We start from the raw sequence: 22,049 nt of genomic DNA, 5'->3' as shown, positions 1-22,049 counted from the left end.
GCAGGGCTGGTACTGCCTTTTTGGCAAAGAAATGATGGCTTGGGACTCTCCACCTCGGCTTGGCAAAAGCCATCAGTTTTCTGAAAAGTGCAGTGTCCACCACTTGGAAAGAGAGGGACTGCAGCACCAGCAACTTGGCCAGGAGCACATTCAGCTTTTGCGCCGTTGGATGAGTGCATGCATACTGTTGTCTCTTGGCAATCGCTTCGGTGATTGATTGTCAATCTGCCCACGCTTCACCTTCTGCCCACAGATTCTACAAATGGCCATGTTCACCCCCTCCGGCAGCTTAACAAAAACCTGCCACACCGCCGAGTAGGTGATTTTACCCCCAACACTCTGCACTGACTGACTGCTACCGCCGCTGCTTCTATGAACCACTACTTTCCCAACAGGTAGGCTCCTGCAAAGTGGGTGATCTACCCCAGGCTCGTTTGGCTCCCGACCTCCAACTACTGCCACCCTGCTGACTCCAGGCCACGCTGGCTCAGCTGCTGCCTCACGGGCAAGCTGCCATCCTATTCTCCCAATGATGAAGCCCCTAATTCACCCGGCTACCAAATGCGATCAGCTACATCTTCATCATCGAGTACTGTCTGCACGTCACTGATTTTCTCCTCAACGGTCTTTGGGTCAGGAGCCTAACCGCTCGCAACACCAGCTCCAACGCCTCTCTCCTCATCACTACTTATCTGCCTACCGGAGGAAGCAGCAGATATCTTATCCACATCTTGACTGGCCAGTAACTGCTGACTGCCCTCTAGTAGCTCGTCCTTGCTGAGCCCACAGCATAAAATACTTCTCTGGTTGAGGGAACAGAAAAGGACAGAGGCAGGTTGAGGACAGGTGAGGGCACAGGGCCTGCTCCCGGGCCATGCCAACTAAGGGTTGTGCCTGACAAAACCACAGACTCTTGGCCGCGGGTGTCTGATGTCACTTGGTACGAAGTGGATGACCGAGTCAACCATTCAAGAACCGCTGGGTTGCTGGTCAAGACACGACCGCTAGATGAAACCAAAAGCTCAGGGCTCTCACTGCGCTTCCTGTTGCCATGCCCCCTTACTCTTCTGCGACTTGTGCCTGTGCCAGAAACATTTAGGCCTCTGCCACTCCCCTGTGCAGGGCCTGGCACTTCTCTGTCTGACATACTGTTAGATAAATAAATAAATAAAAAGAAAATTAAAACACCCCAAAATAATCTGTAATTTTCTTACTTCACCACACATCGGCTAATAAGCCCTTTTTTCCCCCACTAATACGCACCAAAAAGGGCTTTAGAACATATAACTGCACTACTGAACGGCAAATAGGCCCTTATTTATTTCCACTTATGCACACCACAAAAGGCTTTAGAACATATAACTGCATCACTGAACAGAAAATATATATATTTTTTGCCACCAATACACACAAAAAAGTGCTTTAGAACATATAAATGCACCGCTGAATGGCAAATATATATTTTTGGCCACTAATACACGCCAAAAAAGGGCTTTAAAACATATAGCTTCACCGCTGAATGGCAAATAATATATATATTTTTTTCCACTTATACACGCCAAAAAGGGCTTTAGAACATACAGCTACACCGCTGAACGGCAAATAATATATATATTTTTGCCACTTATACATGCTAAAAAGGGCTTTAGAACATATAACTGCACTGCTGAATGACAAATGGGCCCTTATACCGCACAAGGGCAAATAAAATGTAGAAATATTTCCTTGTAATAAACCATGTTATTGGCCTTATCAAACAGCACTTGCACTCCAATAACAAGAATTGTTTGCTGGAATTACAGAGCTGTATAATGGCAATTTGGATCTGCAGTCAGTACAGCAAGGGGTAATAGGATTGTTCCTTGTAAATTTAAGTTTTATTAATTTTTTGAAGTGTAAAAGAGATTTTTTTTTTACAACATAGTAAATCAGGATAACAAAGGATAAGCAGGTCCACAAGTACATAGAGATATATAAAGATTCTCGATCGATTAGGCTAATACCCCCAAAAGAGGGAGAATTCTCATATGAGAGATAACCATATAAGGCTCTCAAAGATTAGTCTGTTAATCAGACAAAATTGTCTACTAAACCCTGTGTCTTAAGATGGTAACCTTGAGTAAAGAGAATAATCATAGCTGGTCTTGAGACCTAAAAACAACACCAGTGGTATTTTATTACCCAGGCTGTAAACTTCCCTACTGAACCGTTCTGCTTCAGTACTGTGGAATTATTCCTCCCTGTCCTTTCCCTGAACTTCTATACAGCAAAATAAAAGTTTTAAAGTCTTTCTATAGCTCTGTCTCTAGCACCTGCTGACATCTCTCCCTGCACTAAGTACACTGGAAAATGGCTGAATCCAAGATGGCTAAGGCTATTTATATTGCTGTGACATCACATGGCTGGCTGGCTGGCTGCTGATTGGCTGCATGCATGGCATTGTGGGTGATTTCTCGTTCCCAGAGTTCCTTGCTCCATGTCCTAACAACTGCAGAAGTAATGTTAGGAAAAAATGTGATTCGTCACCACGAACCATGAGGAATTTTGGATTCGGTCCAAATCGAGTTTTTCCTGAAATTCTGATCAAATTCCACTTTGTCAACGTCGATTCGCTCATCTCTATTCATAACCAATCTGATTTGTTTAGAATCAATTCTCTCATCTCTTCTTATCCGTAGGGGTCCTGCTGCTGGGATCCTCATTGATCACAGGAACAGGGTTGCAATTCCCCTGATTGAGTGGACCAGCAGATCAAGTATTTGCTACTCTGTTTACTGTCTATTGGATTGCCAATCATCATTCCAGTGAATACGCCTGCTTGTCCTGCCATTCTATTCCTTCAGCGGAGGAAGTAAGTTTACATTGTGGGAAAACTCTTTAAGGGAACACCCTTAGTTTAGTGTTATTTTTCAGCAATAATTTTTTGTACTTGTATTTTTGGCTGAAAAAGCAGCAGCTCCAGATGTTACTTGAAATTTTATAGAGATATGAAACTCAGGAAACACATGCGTTTTGTTTTTTTATCTGTGACTTTTTAAGCACCATGCCTTTCATCCCAGAAGATGTATTGTACTGTGCCAATATCTGATTATAACACCGATCACTAACACCACTGTTCTCCCCTCTTTCCGGTGCTCTGAATAACTACCTGGCCAACAATGAAAGGGAGAGAGCTTTGGCAATCAGTGTTAAAATTAGGAAGAGGCATTAATCAGACATCGCCCAGTGCCTGATTATAACACAAATCATCAACACCTCTGCTCTCCCCTCTTCCCAGCCAGCTAGATAGTTATTGCTCATGCCAGAATGGGGGAGAGCGCAGATGTTAATGATTGGGGTTATAATCAGACACTGGTACAGGAGCAGGACAATCTATTATAGAAACAGCCGAAGTGGTGAAACATTGGTCTTTTCAGCAGCAGGCATGCTGAAGACAAGCTGTGCCTCTAGTTTGTACAGGATCCCTACACCTTTTATTTATTTTTTTAAATGAAACAATAGCTTATTTTAAGCTCATATAATCTGCAAATAATCAATACAATTGAAAATGTTTTTAAATGTGATGTTCCATTCTCTTGCAGCTTTATTATAATAAACATCTTTAATCTCTAAGTGTAATGGGTAGAATAAAGGGACATCATTACTTTCTATATTCGACTGGATAATTGTTCAGCAGGTGCTGTAAAATGTCACATCTACAAATTTCAATTTGCATTTCATTTGGGAGTGTGGACTATTTAGAACATTTCTCTTTATAAAAAGTCAATGACATAGGGTCCAATTTTTTTTTTTCCCCTGGTATCCTTGAGGGCTTTAAAATAATATCCTCCCCAGAGAGTCACTTGTAAGTCTTTGTATAATGCTGGTTTCCATTCTGTACTACTGGTGCAATCTGTACGAGATAATTGATATAGGTAAATGCAGTCTCAGTAATAGAACAATTCTCTAGTATGGCATTTCTTAGGTTAACAATGATTACAAAAAAGAGGAATGTATAGGCAGGCGGAGAGTGACTTTGAACCTAGACAAATATGAAACAGAACAATTGATAGGGCGCAGGAAAAAAAAACATAAATTAGGGTGTTACATAATTGGTGGGAAAGGGCAATAGCAGAAGAAAAGTAGAAAATAAAACATGCACTATATCATTTCAGAAGAAATGGTTGAAGAAAATTATATAGAGGGATGAAGAGAGAATATTTCTCAAGCAAATGAAGAAAATAAAAAAAAGCCATAAAATGAGAAGCACAAGGGCGTCACAGAAAAATACGGTATTATGTGGAACAGTCTGTATTCCACACAGAGCACTCCACAATCATGCAGACATACAGAAAAATGAAATGTCACATATTTAATCAAATGTTATCTATTGTGGTCCATACATTACCAAGTTCAAGCAGCAATAGTGTAATAAGTAAGGTATGAAATGGAGAGTTTTGGGAAATAACAGCAACTGGTGTGAATGCTTTGCCATTAAAAAATAAGTATTTATCAAAGGGGTATTCCCATCTCAGACAATTGGAGAATATCACTAGGATATGGCCCCATTGTCTGATAGGTACGGGTCCCATCTTTGGGAAAGTGGTGGCTGGCAATGCGCACTAGGCTATTTTTTGAATCTCCATAGAAATGAATTGGAACACTTTACACTTGCACAGTCACCGCTTCCATTCACTTCTATGGGGCCAATGAAAATTGCAGAGCCAGTGCTCGACTACTTTCAATAGCCCCATATAAATAAATGGAGGGTGGCCGCACATGCACAGTGTGCCCTCCTCAACTTTGCTGGCTGCATTTATCAGATAGGTGCGGGTCACAAAAGTGTTATCAGACAATGGGGGCATATCCAAAAGATATGCCCCATTGTCTGAGGTGGGAAACCCCTTTGCGCTCCTATATATATAGATATGTACAGTGTACAGTGTGTATAATAAATAAATATATGTATATACAAAATTAGATTTTTTTTTTTTACCTGTTTACTAAAACATATTCAAGTTATAGTTATACAATGGACATGGACATAAGGTCCAGACTTTTAGCTTTCATTTGAGGGTATCCACATAAAAATTGGATGAAGGGTTTAGGAGTTTCATCTCCTTTACATGTGGTACCCTGTTTTCAAAGGAACCAAAAGTAATTGGACAATTGACTCAAAGGTTGTTTCATGGGCAGGTGTGTGAAATTCCTTCATTATTTCATTCTCAATTAAGCACATAAAAGGCCTGGAGTTGATTTAAGGTGTGGTGCTTGCATTTTGAAGATTTTGCTGAGAAGTAAACATGCGGTCAAAGGAGCTCTCCATGCAAGTGAAAAAAGCCATCCTTCATCTACGAAAAAAAAAAAAAAAACATCCAAGAAATTGCTACACTATTAGGAGTGGCAAAATCTACAGTTTGGTACATCCTGAGAAAGAAAGCACTGGTGACCTCAACAATGCAAAAAGACCTGGACGCCCACGGAAAACAACAGTGATGGATGATCGCAGAATAATTACCATGGTGAAGAGAAACCCCTTCACAACAGCCAACTAAGTGAACAACACTCTCCAGGATATAGGCGTATCAATATCCAAATCCATGATAAAGAGAAGACTGCATGAAAGTAAATACAGAGGGTTCACTGCACAGTGCAAGCCACTCATAAGCTTCAAGAATAAGAAGGCTAGATTGGACTTTGCTAAAAAAAAACATTCTTTGGACAGATAAAACCAAGATCAACCTTTACCAGAATGATGGAAAGAAAAAAGTATGGTGAAGGCATGGTACAGCTCATGATCCAAAGCATACCACATCATCTGTAAAACACGGTGGTGGCAGTGTGATGGCTTGGGCATGCATGGCTGCCAGTGGCACTGGGTTCCTAGTGTTCATTGATGATGTGACACAGGACAGAAGCAGCCGGATGAATTCTGGGGTTTTCAGAGACATACTAAGTGCTCAAATCCAGCCAAATGCAGCCAAACTGATTGGTCGGCTTTTTATAATACAGATGGACAATGACCCAAAACATAAAGCCAAAGCAACCCAGGAGTTTATTTAAAGGGAACCTGTCACCTCTACTATTCTACCCTCACTGAGGTTTCTAAATGTTCATTGTGTTACCCTAAAAACATATAAATTACACTTTTAATTTCATTTGCAGATGAATTAAGTAAGTATTATGCATTTTTGTACTTCCCGCCTTTTATGCAAATTAACATAAAAGAGTCATATCTTACTTGTATGACCAGAGAAAAGTCATATTTTCAAGCTCTGACTCATCTCAGGTTTTATACAATAAAAGCACAGATGGGTATTGCAGATGTGCTAGCGGCCATCTAGCAACCCATGTCCTCAGCTCTATACCCAAAATTCAGGTGACAGGTTCCCTTTAAGCAAAGAAGTGAAATATTCTTGAATGGCCAAGTCAGTCACCTGATCTGAACCCAATAAAGCATTTCACTTGTTAAAGACTAAACTTCAGACAGAAAGGCCCGCAAACAAACATCCGCTGCAGTAAAGGCCTGGCAGAGCATTAAAGAGGAGGAAACACAGCGTGTGGTGACGTCCATGAGTTCAAAACTTCAGGCAGTCATTGCCAACAAACGGTGTTAAACCAAGTATTAGAAATTAACATTTTATTTACAATTATTTAATTAGTCCACTTCTTTTGAGCCTCTGAAATGAAGGGATTGAGTTTAAAAAATGCTTTAGTTCCTCACATTTTTATGCAATCATTTGCATAAAACCACTGAATTAAAATTAAAGCTGTCCAAATATGTATGGACCTAACTGTGTATATATATATATATATATATATATATAAATACATATATTTCTGTATGTCTGTTATTTATGCATTACCAAATGTCTGGACTAATCTGCGCTAAATTTGGCACATAGGTACATCGGGTTTGGCTACTTTCACACTGACGTTTTGGCTTTCCATTTGTGAGATCCGTTCAGGGCTCTAACAAGTGGTCCAAAACAGATCAGCTTTGCCCTAATGGATTCTGAATGGATAGGGATCCGTTCAGAATGCATCCGTTTGCCTCCACTCCGTCTCCATTCCGCTTTGGAGGCAGACACCAAAACGCTTTCATTTGACGAAACTGAGCCAAACGAATCCATTCTGACACACAATGTAAGTCAATGGAGATGGATACGTTTTCACTGACATAATCTGGCACAATAGAAAACTGATCCGTCCTCCATTGATTCTCAATGGTGTTCCGGACGGATCCGTCTTGGCTATGTTAAAGATAATACAAACTGATCCGTTCTGAACGGATGCAGACATTTGTATTATCTGAACGGATCCGCACCAAATGTGAGTGTGAAAGTAGCCTTTCCTGGAAGGTTTTCGTCTCAGCTTTGTAGCATGTACGGTTCTTGAGATATTCTCAAAAAATGCTGTAGTTTTCAGTCTATAAGTTACACTGGACTATAAGACAGCACCTAAGTTTTAGAGGAGGACAATAAGAAAAAAAATATTTTTAATTAGACCTCAGGTCAGACCACCAACCAGGTAGAAAAAATTGCTGCACACAGCTAGTTCAATTTGCCATTGATTAGTGTAATTTTATTTATTTTTTTGTGTTCTCCCCTCTCTGCTAGATGGTTAGGATCCTTTCATTGAATGTGAGAGGTCTAAGAGATAGAATAAAGAGATATGCTATCCTTGAGTGGATGAAGAGGTTCTTGCCAGCCATCGTGCTGTAGGAGAGAACTGCTCTTCCAAGGGTTCCGACTGGCATCAGAGGGAGAAAAAGTGGGAAAAATTTTAGCAGGTATTGTAAAAAACCAAAGAAGTAAATCTTGGCTGGGGGCAATTAGAGATAATGAGGACAAAATAATTACCACACCGGAAGGAGTCAAAAAGGTGTTTAGGGAGTATTTTCAGGAACTCTATGAAACCAGGGTACGATATTCAAGACTAGAGTTGGACTCATATTTAGATCAGGTTGTTTGGAGAAAGATATCCCAGTCCAAAAGGAATATCTGGATAGAGAAACATCAATCGCTGAAATTAATGAAGTTTTGGGTAAAGTAAAATCCGCAAAGACACCAGGGTGTGATGGCCTTCCCTTTGAAATATATAAGGTTTTTGCCCGGGTTTTAATACCGGAACTAATAACAACATTGAAGGAGGGACAGAGGATAGGGGATCTACCAGACTCTATGAAAGAGGCAATTATTACACTGATCCCAAAAAAGGGTAAAGATCAACTGGACCCCGGATCCTATAGACCAATATCTCTGTTGAATACGGATGTTAAAATCCTGGCAAAGGTTTTGGCAGGGAGGCTCTCCAAAGTGATTAAATATATAATCCACGAAGATCAGACTGGCTTTATACCTGGCAGAACAATATATTCAAATATAAGAAGGTTGTATTTTAATATTGAGGCTAACAGAATAGAACCAGGTGACAAAGCAATACTTTCATTGGACGCCCAGAAGGCATTTGACTGTATTGAATGGGAGTATCTATGGGAAGTCTTGGAAAGGGTTGGTATAGGCGAGGGGTTTATAAAATGGATTCAGCTTATATATTCTAACCCAAGGGCTAGGGTGATGGTGGATGGGAGCTTGTCCCTGCCTCTTGCCCTCTCTCGGGGCACCAGGCAGGGATGCCCTCTCTCTCCACTATTATTCGCTATAGCAATCGAGCCCCTCGCAAGTATAATAAGAAACGATAGGGAGATAAAAGGTTTTCAATATGCGGAAGGAGATCAAAAAGTATTAATGTATGCCGATGATATTTTGATATTTATGCATAACACAGGGGATCAGTTTACTAGGATACTAGATAAAATAGATAAGTTTGGTGCTTTTTCTGGATTAAATATTAATTGGGCGAAATCCCATATGATGGTATTGGATGATGGGCAGTTAGGGAGGGACTTAAGGGTTCAAGTACTAGAGAAACACGAGAGTTTTAAATATTTAGGCATACAAATCTCCAGCAATATAGAAGATTATGAAAAATTAAATCTACTCCCTGTAATAAAAGAACTTAGAACCAAAATACATATTTGGAAAAGATTACCACTCTCTATTCAAGGTCGGGTAAATTTAATAAAAATGATTTTTCTGCCAAAGGTACTTTATGTGTTACAAAATGCCCCAATAAGACTCCCGCAGAAGATATTTAGATTACTGGATTGCTTAATGGGGGAATTCATATGGAAAGGCTCTATTCCTAGGATAAAAAAAGAAGTGCTTCAGCTCCCAGTGAGAGAGGATGGTTTGGCGGTTCCTAATTGGTTTATGTATTATTTGATAACACAATATAGTCAGATAAGAGATAGTTTGAATAGTTTAGTGGGAAGACAGGAGTTAGATAAAATGGGTTGGAGAGGGGAACTCAATCACGTAGAGATAATGGAATCAGGTACACTTGATAAAAATATTACAGGAAATAGAATTATGAGTGCAATGGATTACATATGGGGGCACATAAAAAAATTACTTGGGATAAAAGGGTATCTTCAATATACACCTATTTGGGAAAACGTGAATTTGAAGGAACTCCAAACGATTAGGAGTTATATTGACTGGGAAAAAAAGGGGATAAAATATCTAGCTCAAGTATTTGAAGAGGATAAATTGAAGGATTTTGATACACTTGTGAGGGAGTTTGGGATCCCCCAAAAGGATATTTACAAATATTTGCAGTTCAGGGCAAAAATTAGATAAATATAGAAAAGAACAATCAGACCGGATATACAAATTTATTGACGGAGGAGAAAAAAGAGGTATTACAAAAAAAAGATACAGGATATTGATGGAAGGAAAGAGAACGGATTACAATACTAGCTAAAAAAAAATGGGAGAAAGAACTTCAGTCGCTCCTTTCTGATGAGAAATGGAAAGATGCCCTTGGAAGTTATCCAATGGTGTCGGACAGGGGTTCACACAAAATATCACAGTTTTTTATAGTACACAGATTACATAGATCTCCTAAGATGTTAAAGAAAATGGGGGTAAGAACGTCGGATAATTGCCCAAAATGTAACGAAAGGGATGCAGATTTAATTCACAGTTTTTGGAGATGTCCCAGACTTTTTAGATATTGGAAAGAGATAGCAGAGAGTGTATTTTTATTTTTGGATGTTCAGGTGATAGAAGATCCAGTAGTTTGTATATTGGGAGCAACTGAACATCTGAAATTAAAGAAGGAAGTACGATTGGTTTTGGGTAAAATATTATTTCAAGCTAGACTTCTCATACTTAGGAAATGGATAAAAGAAGAACCACCCACAGTGGGACAATGGTGTGAAGCAGTAGTTAATCTTATTAAAACTCAACGGGTTTCTGAGTGCTATACCAAAAATCCAGTAGGAGTTGAAATCTGGAATAAATGGCCATATCGGGTTAAGTTTTGAAAAATGATTTTTTTTTTTTTTTTTTTTCGTCCCTCTCTCTCCCCTCTCTTCCCCCTCTTCCCCCTCTTCCCCCAGGGGTGGTGGGTGGGCTTGGGTGGTAATATTGAATATTTGTTATAGTAGTAATATTGAATATGTTATACTATATTATTGATATGATGAAAGATTATATGTTGTAAGAAAGAAAAGAATAAAGTTAATAAAAAAAAATAAAAAAAAAGATTAGTGTAATTTATTATTCACAATTATTTCATGTTGCATACATGATCCAGTGGATGCCCATATGTCTCAGTCAAATTGCATAAGTACCGTACGTTTCGGCCTTTTTCAGCGGTATACGATCTGGCAGTGACAGAAGTGATCCAGTGCTCCTGCCCGCTGTCACTGCCAGATCGTATACCGCTGAAGAAGGCCGAAAAAGGCCGAAACGTACGGTACTTATGCAATGTGACTGAGACATATGGGCATCCACTGGATCATGTATGCAACATGAAATAATTGTGAATAATAAATTACACTAATCAATGGCAAATTGAACTAGCTGTGTGCAGCAATTTTTTATACTAGATTACGACTAACAAAGTCTTTTGCTAGCACCAGTGACCACGGTGTGCGGTACTTCATTCTGAAAATAACAGACCACCAACCAGACCCCTAATGTTAATCAGACCTCAGATGACAGACCCAATCAGACCCCTAATGTTAATAAGATTCCAATAAGACCTCATATTAGACCCCCAATCAGACCTCAGCTGAGACCTCAATGTGAATAACCCCCAATTAAACCTCTGATAAGAGCCCCATACCTCTCATCAGCCCCCCACGGCTCTTATCAGCCCCCATATGCCTCTCATCAACCCCCATTGCTTCATACCAGCCCCCATATTAGCCCATGCCTCTCATCAGCCCCCATATCAGCCCCCATGCCTCTCACCAGCCCTCATATCAGCACCTATTTCCCTATTTCCCTATTTCAGCTCCCATAACAGCCCCCATGCCACAGAGTACATAAAACAAAAAATACACTTACTTCTTCTGCTCCAGACTTCCCGCTCGTCACTTCCAGCACTCCTCCTGCTCTTCCTAATGCCTGCTGTGCTGTGAACCAACGCGCACAGTGTGAGGTCACAGAGCACCCACACGCTGTATGCAGCCACAGCACAGCTGATGACCAGGTAGCACTGAGTACAGAGCCTTCACTGACACTAATGAGCGCTTCCGTAATGGAAGTGTTCATTAGTAATCACCCCATAAGACGCAGGGACATTTTCCCCCCACTTTTGGATAAAAAAATATAGTCTATTAGCCAATAAGAACTTGCAGGTTCTTCACTCATAGCATAACTGCCATTCACAAGGTCACAGAGCCCTTATTAACCAGTAGAAGCTCACAGGTCCTTCAGTCTTGATATGCACACAGTTTCATACCAGGTTTCCAAAACTCTGTCATTTTTCTTCACTATTAATGGTCACTTTTAATCACCTCCTGACCGCCTAACGCACCGATGCGTCCGGGAGGTGGTTGATTTGTTCCTCCTGGACGCATCGGCGCGTCATCTCGCGAGATGCGCATCGCGGGCCGGCATTTCGCAGCAGAGTATTTCGTCAGCAGCCTGCCGGCCACGATCATAGGCTGGCAGGTTGCTGATTTTTAAAAAATCCAATCAGCAGCCATTGAACCCCACATATTAGTAAATATGATGGGGTTATATGGCTGCTGTGCTCCTCTGCTCCTTCTTTTGGTCGGTTGGTTCCAGCAGAGGAGCAGAGGAGCACACATCACTGTGAGTACCCACTACACCACACTTAGCCCCCAGATCACCCCAATTAACCCTTTGATCACCCCTTTGATCTCCCCTGTCAATCACTAGTGAAAGGAAAAAAGTGATCAGTGCAAACTGTCACTTTTTTATTTCACTGGTATTGACCGTTAGGTTTCAGTATAGTTTAGGCCCCTTGGTTAGGTAGTTTAGGGATCGGTTAGCGCCCAGCCCACCGCACCGCAGTCCGTTATTCGCTGATTAGCGTATCGCTAATCAGCATTTGTACTTTTATAGTATCTGGAAGTGATCAAAACTGATCACGGTCAGATCTATAATAGTACTAGTGTCACTTTAGTTCTCCCTCCACCCAAAACGCAGTGTTTGCCCGATCAGGCCTGATCGGTCGCCCACATGTGCGTTCGCCCACGCCCGCCCCACCGCACATTCACTTTACACGCACTGCGGCGATAAAAAAATCAGTTTTGATATTTTTTATCAACCGCAGCAGCCTCCGGTACTTCGCTAGCCTCCCATTTGTAAGACAGGCTTGCTTTTTTTTTCTTGGGTAGTCTCAGGGAATACCCCCAAATTTAGTTGCCCACATGTCTAACAGGGGGTATTCCTCTGAAGAGGCCTACAGGCTTCTGACCCAGTCGGATGAGGAGTGGGAACCCTCATCTGATGAATCCAGCAGGTCAGAATACGAACCTGTAGAAAGCAGTGGCTCTCTGACCCAAAGTTCGGACGAGGAGGCTGAGGTCCCTGATAGCAGCAGGCGTACCCGGCCCCGTGTCGCTAGACCGCAGGTTGCGCAGGATCCGCTTCAAGAGCAGCAGAGTGGGGCTGGTGCTGTCGGATTACGTGGTGAGGCATACACCAGCAGCCCAGCCCTTCCTGGACCTAGTACCAGCACTGCCGTAGAACATGGTGAAGTAGCGAGCACCAGAAGGGCAGTTGAAGCTGGTACGGTGGCACGTGCAGTAGTGACCCCGTCGCAGCCACCGCAAAGACGTGCCCGTAGAGCCCCTAGAATCCCAGAGGTGCTGGCAAACCCTGATTGGCAGTCCCCAACTTCAGCCGCACCTGTAGTTCCCCCTTTCACCGCCTAGTCTGGAGTTCGGGTTGAGACAGCTCAGATCGGTTCGGCCCTGGGATTTTTTGAGCTGTTCTTGACTGCGGAGCTCTTAGACTTAGTTGTGGCAGAGACAAACCGGTATGCCACACAATTTATAACCGCTAACCCGGGAAGCTTTTATGCCCAGCCTTTCCGGTGGAAAACAGTCCAAGTTTCCGAAATTAAAACCTTTCTGGGCCTCCTCCTCAACATGGGCCTGACAAAAAAGCATGAATTGCGGTCATATTGGTCCACGAACCCGATTCATCACATGCCCATGTTCTCTGCTGCTATGTCCAGGACACGATTTGAGACCATCCTGCGTTTCCTGCACTTTAGTGATAACAGCACCTCCCGTCCTAGAGGCCACCCTGCTTTTGACCGGCTCCACAAAATTCGGCCCCTCATAGACCATTTCAACCTGAAATTTGCAGATATGTATACCCCAGAGCAAAACATCTGCGTAGACGAGTCCCTTATACATTTTACCGGGCGCCTTGGCTTCAAACAATACATCCCAAGCAAGCGCGCCCGGTATGGGGTCAAATTGTATAAGCTCTGTGAAAGGGCCACAGGCTATACACACAAATTTTGTGTCTATGAGGGAAAAGATCAGACCCTGAGCCGGTCGGTTGCCCTGACTACCTGGGGAGCAGTGAGAAGATAGTCTGGGACTTGGTGTCACCCTTATTCGGCAAGGGGTACCATCTGTGGACAATTTCTACACAAGTGTGGCCCTCTTTAGGCATTTGTTTCTAGAACGGATTGGCGCCTGTGGTACCGCGCGAACTAGTCGCGCGGGCTTCCCCCAACAGCTCGTTAGCACCCGTCTTGCAAGGGGGCAGAGGGCCGCACTGTGTAACGAAGAACTGCTCGCGGTGAAATGGAGAGACAAGCGTGACGTTTACATGCTCTCCTCCATTCACGCAGACACGACAATACTAATTGAGCGAGCAAACCGTGTCATTGAAAAGCCCCTCTCAGTCCACGACTATAACCTTCACATGGGAGGGGTGGACTTCAATGACCAGATGTTGTCTCCGTATTTAGTTTCCCGCAGAACCAGACGCTGGTATAAGAAGGTGTCTGTATATTTAATTCAATTGACTCTGTACAATAGTTTTGTTCTCTACAGTAAGGCTGGGAGAACTGGATCCTTCCTCAAATTTCAGGAAGAGATCATCGAGAACCTCCTGTATCCAGGAGGTTCCGTGGCCCCATCCACCAGTGTAGTTAGCCGTCTACACGAGGGATATTTCCCCAATGTCATTGCTGGTACCTCAACCCACCCGTCACCCCGAAAAAGATGTCGTGTCTGTAGCAGGAGTGGAATAAGGCGTGACACCCGCTATTTCTGTCCTGACTGTCCTGACCACCCTGCCCTATGCTTAGGGGAGTGTTTCCGAAAGTACCACACACAGGTACACCTAGCATAGGGATCATCTCACCAGGATAGGCACACAGGGCTATTAGGGCCCATTCACCCACAGCTGCTGCAAACGTCTCCTTTCACATGGGACAAAGTGCATAACGCACTTCGCCACATCTTTGGGTGATTTACGCTTTGCACATTGACCCATGGGGAGGGAGAGGTTTGTTCTATAAAGGTAAAAAAAAAAAAAAAAAACACCAGTAAGCAAACACGTTAATGTTTAGTTCAAAAAGTTAACCAACCGATCTACTAGCTGCAGCACCGATGTGCATTCTGACAGAAGCATTGCGCTGCTGTCAGATTACACGCAAGTCGGTGTATGTGGCGCTGCAAGACGGGATTTTCTCCTCTGCAGTGACAGATACGTTTGCCAAGGCATACGAGCTGAGGAGGAGGCGGCGTTCCTATGCTTTGGCAAACACTTTGTATATATATAAAAAAAATAAAAAAAAATCCCGGCAATGATTTATTCATCCACATCGATTGATGCGAATGGAGAAATCTGGTTTGCCAGGGCATACGAGCTAAGTGGGTATGGATGTAGGGCGGAGCTCCTATGTCCTGGCAGACGCCTTTCCCCTCCATTTTTTTTTTTGGCAGAGATTTTTTCATCCACATTGATCGATGCGAATGAAGAAATCTGTGCCGTTCATTTTTTTCTTTCAGCCCAGAGGCTGAATGGAAAAAAAAATCTCATTACCTGTATGCTCAATATAAGGAGAATAGCAGAAACTCCTAATGCTGGCCATACATGTAATGATTGCGGAGACCCTCAAATGCCAGGGCAGTACAAACACCCCTCAACTGACCCCATTTTGGAAATATGGCACCATTGCATGACCCATATTAGCAAATATAAGCTCACAGGTCCTTCACTCATATACTGACATACAGTTTTACATCAGATTTCCATAACAACTCCATTCTTCTTTATTGTTATAAAGCCAGTATGGATGTCACTGTTATGGGGCAGGGCACTGTGGAGGTCACTGTGATGTGGACAGGGCACTGTGCAGGTCACTGTAAAGGGGGAATAGTACTGTGGATGTCTCTGTTTTTTGTGGTGTGGCACTTAGGAGGTCACAGTTATTGAAGCCACTGTGGATATCACTGTTATGGTGGGCGAATCTAGGTAAATATAAATACAGTCAGGTCCATAAATATTGGGACATCAACACAATTGTAACATTTTTGGCTCTATTATACTGTAATGGTCTATAGGACCAAAAATCCCTTTAGGGGTCCCTAACCAACATTTAAAATCATGTCTTTATTATTTTTTATTTGACTTATAAACATATAGGGGAGAAAACACAAAAAAAAACTATTAAAACTTTCAGTTGCAATGAGTTGTGAGACAATTATTATTACGCCAGGTTGCTTCTTTTACAACCTATTATAGCATCTCTTTGTCTCTGGGTTACACAGAAGATATCTATTCATATATAGGTAATGATGTATTTACTTGTTTGTGTGAGGAACATTGGTATGTTACAACCAACTTTTCTCTGGTCAATTGTAAGTACGCTGCAGTTAGCCTTATTTCGGGATCAGCAATTAGACGGTGATTGCATGATTCATTCAGAATATCCCCACTATATAATTCCTGTACTGGGGGTTATAATTCATTGACAATGTTGCCACTACTAAAGTTGACACTTTTACAGCAATACACCTTCCACTGAATTCGAGTAGGCCACACTGTTGCCTCTATTTATCCTCATAGAGGTCAGTGTAAACACTACTCTGTATCTGATCCACTGCTAGACACTTGCTTTAACTTGCTGTGTTGGTTACATTACACCAGGGATCGGTGTCACACCACCAAACTAATCTCTACCTCACTATACTCCTCTCTGTCTCTCTGTGTTATTATAAACCACTCGACTCGTCTCACTCAAGATGCAGACTGTCTAAAATAGGATCACATTATACCACCCCTCCCGACATGTTTCGCCGCGTACTGCGGCTTCGTCAGGGGATGCGGGGCATATGTACGCGCGCGCTTGTGCCGACCTCCCTTTATACTTTCCAGAGTCCCACCCTCCTAGATCTCCCAGCCAATCACCAACCGAAGATAACCTCGATCAGTGCATGTGATCGCAAAACAGGAAGCGTCTGGTTAACGCGTATCCTGTGCGCTCCCTTATTCAGTCTCTCCGTCGGTGACGTCAGGTGATGTTTACATCGTAGGACTGTCATTCTATCACTTGGAAATAAGCACTGAATAGATTGCTCGATTCCAGCGGTAATAAACTCCTTGTAAGTGATCGATACCTGCAGTCATTGTAATATAAGATATATGATCAAAGGGTGCCACCACGATTTGTCTCCATTATCAAGGGAGAATAAAGGGAAATGTATTGATAATTTGGATCCACTTATTTAAAGTGTACATTCCATCCATCAATACTAACTTACTTTTAAACTTGTTAATCAGGCGCAAACTAGTAATAAAGGACCATATATATACTATATAATTGCAAGGGTCATGAATAGCCCATAGATATAATATAGACTATTCACGCTGTATCCAGTCCTTCTTTCCTAGATATTTTACTATATCACCATCCTGATTTCACCATCCTGACATGCTCCAAAATATTTTTATTTTTTATTTTATTTTTTTCCCCTTATATTTGAATTAAAGGTCAGGCTTGACATTTTTTTTTATATATATTTGATTATTATTGTTTTTTATATATTTATTATTCATTATTCACTTTATTATAAAAATGATTGAAGCAGGGATACCATTATGGCTGGACCCATCAATTTATATTAGAGTGGGCCAAATTCCTTATCTATGGGTGGGTTATTTCTGGCAATCTATTGGGGTCGATGTTCTTTGTCTTTCCTCCTTTTTATTATTTTTCATTGTCAATTTATTTTCCTTATATTTACTATTTCATATGCACATATTAAATGAAGGCTGTATATGAAAAGCCTTCATTTAGGCCTCCTGGACTTAAGGTCTGCAACTTATGTATCCATCTGGCCTCTTCCTGTAGGAGTTTGATATCTAAATTTCCACTTCTGGGTCCCAAAGTTTTTTTCGTCAGTCCCCAGAATTTCAGGACTTCAAGATTACCCCCATAGACGTATGTAATATGCCTATAGAGAGACGTATCTTTCCCTGTATTTATTGCGCTGATATGTCCAGATATTCTTCGCCTCAGTTCCTGTGTGGTTTTACCCACATATAATTTAGGGCAATTACAGGATGCAATATAGATAATCCCGCTGCTTCGGCAGTTAAAGTACTCTCTTATTGCATATTCACGTCCATCTGTGGGGTTTTTAAATTTCTTTACTCTGGGTAGATATTTACAGAAGGTACAGTTGCCACATGGAAAGGAGCCAATAATACTAGATTTTAACCAGGTTGTGTTTATTGTTTCTTTTTCAGGCAAGAAACTGTGAACCAGTTTATCCTTTAAGTTTTGTCCCCTCCTATATGTCACACTGGGATATGGTGATAACACGGGTCTTAGTTCATCATCGCTGGTAAGTATCCTCCAGTGCTTTTTCAGGATTTTCATTATTTGTTGGTTATTACAGTCATACGTGCCAATGCATCTTATCCTCTTTTCCTCATTTTTCTTTTTCCCATGGTCGTGAGATAACAGATCTTCCCTGTTGGTATTCTTGACACGATTATATGCCCTTTTTAGACATTTACCAGGGTAGCCTCTACTCCTAAATCGATTTTAGAGTTCATCGGCCTCTTTTTTGAAAGTCTCCTCTGTTGTGCAATTTCTCTTAGCTCTCAAATACTGCCCCACGGGTATTCCCTTCTTCAAGGCCACCGGGTGCCAGCTTGTCCAATGGAGGAGACTATTGGTCGCAGTAGGCTTTCTAAAAATGTCAGTAAGGATTTGTCCATCCAAATCCTTCTGGATCTTTAGATCTAAGAAGCATATCTGACTTGGATGTATTTCAAAGGTAAAATGCATACCTATTATGTTATGATTCAGCACGTCAACGAAGGTACAGAATTCTTCTTCCTCTCCCTCCCAAAATAACAACACATCATCGATAAATCTGCATGGCATGTGCAGCATGGCAGTGCACGGCGAAAAGCCGCCGGACTAAAAGTACTGCATGTCCGAACTGCCGTGCAGCGCCAGAGCTCCGCCCCGTCCCCGTTATAGTCCAAGGGGATGGAGTGGTGATCCGGCGGCATGGCAAAATAGTGCAAGGACGGATCCGACAGGGTGAACAGCCTGTTGGATCCGTCCTGCCACTAGTGTGAATACCCTAACTACCATCATGTAGTACAGCTGTTGCGTGCTGCGGCCTGCATCATGCCACTAAGGTTATATCTACACAACATTTGTCGCGCAACATTTTGTCGCGCCAATGTTTATAATGATAGTCTATGGTGTTGCACTGCGACATGCGACATGCTGTGACTGCAATGCGACAGTCACAAAAAATCCATTCAAAATAGATTTTTCTGTAACTGTCGCAGTCGCAGCATGTCGCATGTCGTAGTGCAACACCATAGACTATCATTATAAAAATTGTTGTGCGACATTGACACTTGTTGCAGTGTAGTTGTGCCCTATGTGTCGTAAGACTTATTGTCGCACGACAAATGTCGACGTGTAGACCTAGCCTAATGCCTTTCAATCGTTCGTTTACGTGTGCTGTATTCAGTTTCCACACAGTTGAAATTATATACAATTTTGGTGGAGGGGTATATTTCTTTCTGCAGCATAAATGTATGTTATTTCTGAATTTATACTAGCATTTTCTCGCAGCTTAGGCAGGCTGATTCTGGATGAATAGATCTCACCTTGCTGGTGGTGGCCCATCTTGCCACTTTTATTGTCTGTCTCTCTGCCTACCATCACATTCTGTACAGCGGTATGCTGCGTCCTGCATCATGCCACTAATGCCTAAATCATCTGTTTACATGTGTTCACTTTCCACATTTTCGGGGGGGGGGGGGGGGATTCAATTTCATTAACCAGCATACGTACATGATTGCTACATCAATACCGACATTTTCTTACAGCTCAGGCTGATTCCGATGAATAGACCTTGTCTTGCTGCCGGTGTCCCATCTTGCCAGTGTTGCTATCTGTCTCTCTGCCTAACTAACATCACTTTATGTAAGGCTGATGCTGTGGACTGCATCATGCCACTAATGCCACATTTCCAACTATCACGTTCCCTCAAGCCACTTTTAATTTTTTTCTTTTAATCTCATAACACCATGTGTGTTATCTGCTCCCAAAAAGGGACAATTTGTGGGAGCTTTAGAATATGAAAAGGCATAACACATGTGCCTGCACAGTGTATTTTTAAATGCTGTGTGTTAACATCACCAAATGTGTGTTTATCCATAGCTATATATGTCAATGACACTCAGACATCATTTACTATTGCTGTCATGGCGTTCCAGAGGTGGGGAAAAATTTAAAAAATTAATAAAAAAATAAACAAAAAGAGATAACAAGTTTTCCTAACAATTATGAGTCCAAGGAGGCTAAAGGGTTACATACCAAATTTCAGGGCAATTGGAGCAACTTTGGTTTGGTCTGAACAGATTTGGGTCCAAATTCAACGTTTTAAAAATTCGTCGAACTGGACTCAAAAGGAATCTTTTTGCTCATCCCTAATTATATATATATATATATATATATATATATATATAAATAAATAAAAGTGCACTCCCTTCAAACACAGATGTCAGGTGCCCGCGGTGGTCCCTCGATTCAGGACGGAAGACAACAAAGAAAATCTGCAGCACTCCTTGAAATATAAAAAATGTGCTCTTTATTCACACATGTCGAATTTTGACAACATTTCGGTTCTCTCACAGAACCTTTCTCAAGTCAGGTGAAAACAAAGTGCATACGTGCGTGTATAAATACATCATCAGGTTGTTACCAATTATTTCATCAACCAATACAAAAACAGTGCACTCCCCTTCCTGGACATGTTACAATTCATTCATTAACACCACATGCTAACGTGAATACAGACGGATCAAATGTGTCATTATAACTACGATATCAATAGTAATTTTCATGATCATAATTCATGTGTTAAAGTGCATATAATAAAGTGAATAGTGCAATAAAAACTCCTAAAATCTACAATACCTTGCTGGGGATTTATGGAATGGAAGGAGATGGCGTCTTAGTTTCTGTAAATGCACGCCGCTACTCCGCGTCTATTCCTCGTTAATGCGCATGTGTCAGTCCTTCCCCCCTTGTGAGGCGGTACATAACCACTGTACGTCGCCAGCAGGCGGAGACCAAGCGACGTGACGTCTGGTCAACTGCCTCAGCACGCACCACGCGCATCATGTGCCCGCTAGTGTTAATCACGAATATTCGAATTTCGAATTTTTATCACGAATATAGGTACTTCGAAAATTCGCGAATATTTCGAATATAGTTATATATATTCGTAATTTCGAATATTCAATTTTTTTTTTATTATTATTATTTTTTAATCAGTACACATGATCCCTCCCTGCTTCTAGCTTGTGGGCCAATAAGAAGGCTGCAATATACTTGCAGGAGTAGTAGTGTTTGCGAATTTTGCTCTATATTAGTTTTTTTTTTTCGAATATTCGCTATATTGCTATATATTCTTGTTTTAGAATATTACAAATATATAGTGAATATTTGAAAAAAACGAATATAGAGCAATTTAGCTATTTATAGTGCTATAATCTTTGTTTTTATAGTTGTAATTTTTTTTCCAATCTGAACTTCAGATGAGAAAAAAATTACAACTATTAGACAAAGAAGATTATAGCACTATATTAGCTAAATTGCTCTATATTATTTTTTTTCTAATATTCGCTATATTGCTATATATTAGTTTTTTCGAATATTCGTAATATTCTAAAACAAGAATATATAGCTATAGCGAATATAAAAAAAAAAAGAATATAGAGCAATTTTGTTAATATAGTGCTATAATCTTCTTTGTCTAATAGTTGTAAGTTGAAAAATTCGCAATAAAAAATTTGAATCTGAAAATTCGAATTACGAAAATTTGCATATTACACAATCATTACCTTGACGCACACTGCCACCAATGTTATTAATGCAATAGAGGGAGGGAGGGGGGGCCGGGGGAGGCCGCACACTGGCCACCAATGATATTCAAACTGGGGAGGGGGGTCTGCCCCCTGCTGCCTGGCAGCCCCTGATCTCTTACAGGGGGCTATGATACGCACAATTAGCCCCTTCAGGTGCGGCACCTGAGGGGTTAATTGTGCTGATCATGGCCCCCTGTAAGAGATCGGGTGCTGCCAGGCAGCAGGGGGCAGTCATGTACACAGTTTGTAGTATATTCTAACTAGAAGCGTCCCCATCACCATGGGAACGCCTCTGTGTTA

The 22,049-nt window shown here is 41.5% G+C and overlaps 1 long non-coding RNA gene across 1 annotated transcript in view; it reads left to right on the top strand.

Moving 5' to 3' along the window:
- LOC122933285 overlaps positions 1-18,174 on the top strand; it is an 88,972-nt gene extending 70,798 nt beyond the window's left edge. The window contains exons 3-4 of the long non-coding RNA XR_006388410.1: positions 2,679-2,851; positions 18,090-18,174. This is a non-coding gene — a long non-coding RNA (uncharacterized LOC122933285). The remainder of the gene's footprint in view (positions 1-2,678; positions 2,852-18,089) is intronic.
- Positions 18,175-22,049: the final 3,875 nt, after the last annotated feature.

Source organism: Bufo gargarizans, chromosome 3 (assembly GCF_014858855.1).
Source record: "Bufo gargarizans isolate SCDJY-AF-19 chromosome 3, ASM1485885v1, whole genome shotgun sequence".
Lineage (NCBI taxonomy): Eukaryota > Metazoa > Chordata > Amphibia > Anura > Bufonidae > Bufo > Bufo gargarizans.
This window is presented reverse-complemented; position numbering and strand designations above follow the sequence as displayed.